This window comes from Rhinolophus sinicus, chromosome 17, assembly GCF_057876585.1.
Source record: "Rhinolophus sinicus isolate RSI-liver-muscle chromosome 17, RSI-T2T, whole genome shotgun sequence".
In the NCBI taxonomy this organism is placed as follows: Eukaryota; Metazoa; Chordata; class Mammalia; order Chiroptera; family Rhinolophidae; genus Rhinolophus; species Rhinolophus sinicus.
Window position 1 is genome coordinate 146,236,120 of NC_142517.1, and position 4,946 is coordinate 146,241,065.

General features: G+C 36.4%; 1 pseudogene; it reads right to left on the minus strand.

Annotated features, from left to right (window-relative positions):
• Positions 1–463: 463 nt before the first annotated feature.
• Positions 464–3,265, minus strand: LOC109458269 (small ribosomal subunit protein eS12 pseudogene; annotated as a pseudogene).
• Positions 3,266–4,946: the final 1,681 nt, after the last annotated feature.

A 4,946-nucleotide genomic window follows, 5' to 3' on the forward strand; every position in this document is an offset into this window, starting at 1 on the left:
AGAATGCTTTTGTCAGCAAGGTGCAAAATACACTACTAAGATTGGTTTTAAAGTGGGCTTTTTAATATCCCATCAAAGAAAATCAGAGATATGTGGTTTTAGGAATGGTTAATTCCATGCTCAAAATATTAGAAGCCATAGGGTGGTTTCTCTGTGATCCTCTTGATTTTAAGAGGATCAACATCGTGCCCCATCACGTCCTATCACATCCAACATAGGTAACAGGAGTTTCTCTTTGAATGCCTCTCTTTAACCAAGGATGAAAAAGTTTCCCAAACTTTTCAATACACTTTCTCCTGTATCTCTTTGAGCATATTTGGATCACAGACTCACCCCTAAACCAATTGTTATACAAAAGAAAATATGATTGATTAGGCCTAGTCTATTGTAGTGTATCCATTGATCCTAGGCATGTCTTTTTAAAATTTTCTTTTTTAAGTTTTTCTTTAAAAAGTTTATTTGTTCACTTCTTGCATTTGAAGTGCTCCTCGATGACATCCTTGGTGTGAGACTCTTCCTCATAGTCCTTATCCACCACACAACTCCAGCCAACCACTTTACTGGGTTTCCCCTCTGTCAGTTATACAGAGGCCTACCCATTCTCCTAGTTTCTTATTGTCATCAACCTTAAGTAGGTTGATTTGGTGTTCAGCACAGAGGGCTTCCACCAACTTGAAGTACATAGGTTCATCAGTTGGATGAAAGCACACAAAGATGAGCTTGGCGCTTGCCTAAGGCTTTGGCAGCTTCGTGAATTCTGCGTGCTAGGCCACCATGGATGAGGGTGGTGAGGGAGGTCTTCCTATACTATAGGAAGTTCCTATAGTGTTGTTCCTATAGTATTGGTGTATTGGAAAGTAGCTGAGAGGCCATCTGCTCCAACCTTATCTATCCTGGATAGCTTGCATATCACCAGTAAAGCAGTATTAACGTCCATTACACCTCCAGCAGCAATGCCTTCCTGGCCTATGGCGGTGGATTATGGTGGAGCCCATTCTTCAATGTACCCAAGCCTCACGTCCGCGCTACTCTGCTGTGGCAGGGGAGCATCAGGTTCCTTATTAATAAAGCTTTAGTGAGGACTGGATTCAGCACCCACCATATAGCAAGCATGTTTGTGTTATCTATTATATCATTATTATTATCATTATTAATTATTATGATTTTAAAGATAAGGAAACTGAGGTTCATAAATGTTGGAATTGCCCAACTGGAGAGTGATGAGTTCTTGATCAAAATCTAGGTGTTTTTTTTTTATTTCAATTCAGTAATTTTTCTATTTTACCATATTGTTGGATTCAGTGGGTATCACTTAGCAGGGATTTAAACATAAATTCAATTCCAGAAAAAAGTCTTATTTCCTTCGGCAGACTGATATTTGTCTTCTTTCCTGACAATGAAAATTAAAAACCTGATTAGCTTTAGCCCCTGTTTGCTGGCTACTGAGAAACTGAATCAAATTTAAGTTATAATCATAGCAATTATCTGTTTTTATTGCCTTTATCTCCGTTACCTTTATGTCTCATTTGTATTCTGTTTTTCCCTGGTAATTACTTTCTACATATATTTTCTTGTTAACTTTCCTTCTGAATTTCTTAGAAGAATTACCATTGTTGAACAAATAATTCTCTACTATGACCATTGTTGGAAGTTGCAAAATAGAGTTGCCCATGTGAGAAGTAGATAAATTGCAAGCCAAAGTCTATAGTTTGGAGCTTCCAGTCTTGGGGTTCTTTATTTAGGGCTCATAATTAAAACCACTATTTGTTTTCCCTGTCTGTGATGTCTTAATGTATGCAGAATGGGTCTTCCAATTGTCAGTTCCACAAGCCTGTTTTTGTTTCTCAGACTCAGCTGCTCTGGAGGACAACAGTCTTTCTTTTGAAGTGCTAACACCAGGATTCTCCACAACTAACATATTTGCTACAGAGCCTCTACATGTCATCTGATCTTTATGTCTTATTAAAATGAGATATAACATATATATATATATAAAGTGTGTAAACTACATTACTCTTAATTATGCAGTTTAATAGTTATTTGCATATGCATAACCTTTTAACCATCACCCACATCAAGATGGAGAACATTTCCAGCACTTTTTAAGATTCCTTTGTGCCTCACCATGCCCAAGAGGTAACCGCTGTTCTGACTTCTATCACCATGGATTGGTCTTACTTGTTCTTGAACTATCTATAAAATGAAATCATACATACTGCCAAACAGTCTGAACTTTCTTGTGTGTCTGGATTTATTTTCACTCAAACTATCTATGAGATTCATCCATGATTTTTATTACGCTTGTATTTGGGCAGTGTTGTTTGTTTGCTCCTAGAAATGACTATCTTTTGCTAATAAAATAGATTATTCTTTTTTATTGTTATGTTGTATTCCATTGTATGACTATACCATTCTCCTTTTGATGAGCATTTGGGTTGTATCCAGTTTAGAACTGTTATAAGGAAAGCCACTTTGAACACTCCCTATACTGGGTGTAAATCTATCTAAGTATTTATGTGATGCACAAGAGGCAAAATTAGGGAAATATAAATTATTTCAATTTCCTTCACACCTAGGTTTCTGTTGTCAATCTCAATTCTTTGTAAAAATATGATAAAGAAGAGGAAGGAGAAAGGAAAGTAAAAGACCTTGTAGAGGAAGGAGAAAGGAAAGTAAAAGACCTAAAATACCAGTTAGAAGAAGAGAGTGAAAGATTTTCAGTTAAAATTAAGAGTATTTCTCTATACCATTTCCTCATAATCAAAAAGTAATAGACATTTTAGTTTTCTTTACACTCATTCTTCCTTCCTTCCTTTGCAGTAGAGTGAAGGAAAGGCTTATTTAAGCAGTGGCCAACCCCTACAGATTATTTTCCTTCCAGTGCTAATTTATATTTTTTCCCTTTAATATTGGCCTCTTACTCCTTTACTTATCTGAAGTTGAGGCAAAGGATACCCAGTGCTTTTCCTACTCTGATATTATCTAAAGTGCACTGACAATTTTTCTCTACTTGTATACTGATTTCCCTACACACACAAACTGTTCCCTTTCTTATCTTCTGTAAATGGTGATATCTTAGAGGACTGTTGACTTTAAAAGACACTCAGGTGTTCTTCATTCTTACCAAATTAGCTGAACCATTGTTACATGCAGTTTTTGTATTATTTTATTCACTGAGATTGATGATGGTTTAAAATATTTTTAAAAATTCAGAATGATTTTCCCCCTTCATCTCACCTTTTCTCTTTTTATCTGTATGCCTCATTTCTTATCAGGTTTTTACAGAGATTTTATTTCTTGTTGGATTCATCATTGCATTTGCATTCCTTACTTAGATTAGTCTGCATATGAGTTTTGAATTCTTATCTATTTTCTTTTCAGGGATTCACAATCTAAGTATTATGCACTTCTGTTACAAATGAGTAAAATAATATTACTGAAATGAAGGTAGGGAGGAGTGAACAAGTGTAAAACACAGTTTTTCAGTATTCCTTGAGACTGAAGAGTTTGCAAATTGATAAACTAAACTTATTATGATGTAACACATTTGTATTAAATAATTCTGAATAGATTTCCAATGTTTATAGGATATCAAGAAAATTACAGCTGGATATGTCCTCAATTTTCCTAAATATTGTACTCAAGCAACTTTGAATAAATTCTGGAATCAGAAAGCAGCAGATCATCCAGACCAATTTCCTTATATTAGTTAGCCCAGGCTGCCATAACAAAATACCACAGGCTGGGTGGCTTAAGTAATAAAAATTTATTTCTCATAGTTCTGAAGGCTGGGAAATCCAAGATCAAGGTGCCAGTCCTTTCTGTGGTACACACAAAAACTCTCTCTCTCTCTCTCTCTTTCTCTCTCTCTCTCTCTCTCTCTCTCTCTCTCTCTCTCTCTCTCTCTCTCAGATTAAGAGACATATCTTCCTCTTTTTATAAAGCCACTAATCCCATCATGAAGGCTCACCTTCATGACTTAATCTAACCTTAATTACTTCCCAAGGGCTACAACTCCAAATACCATCATATTGGTGCTTAGGGCTTCAACATATGAATTTGGGGGGAAGGCAAATATTCAGTCCGTAACATCCCTATTATGAGTTATGGGGGAAAACACACTTTCCTGTTGTTGTTGTTTTTTTCCAAAAGCTGAAGATCTGGAAGGAAGTTCCCATGGTATAATATTTAGGTATCGGAAAGAACCTCAGAGGCCATCTGGTCTGACATTGTCTATTCTATTCATAGAATAGTTTGAATATCACAGGTAGCTGGAAATTTCAATCTGATATAATGCATATGCGGATCATAAGCACCTACTGTTTCAGGTATTCATTGATATAGAACAAATAATCCCACCATTTAAAGGCTTTTAACAATAATAATTTATTTCTCATAATTCTGTGAGGAATTTGGGCAGGAATTAGCAGGGATGTTCTTCTAATCTGTCTGTTGTCATTCATTCATCTGGCAGCTGAGCTGGGCCTGATGATTCAAGAAGTCTTCCTACCTGGCACTTTCATGCTTCCACATCATTTCTCTCTTTCCTTGTGGGATTTCATCATTCAGTTGTCTACATGGCTCCTTGTAGCATGCCAGTTGCCTTCCAAGAGAGAAGCTAAAACCTGCCAGGTATCTAAAGTCTAGGTCCAGAAGAGGTAGGTCATCATTTCTTCCAAATTCTATTTATTACGACAAGTCACAAGCAGTCTATGTTCAAGGGGTCGAGTGGGAGAGAGCAGATAGACTTCACTTTTTGATTAATGGTGCCACAAAGTCTCGTTGCTACAGATTATTGGACAGGATATATCATTGCAGCCACCTTTGGAAACTCTCTAGCACATCCAGAAAGTAATATAATCAGTCAGGACCACCTCTTTTCCCTTACTCTGCCTATTAATGTTCCTGGATGTTTTTATTCAAATGTTCTCTCCAAGCAGTTTGAA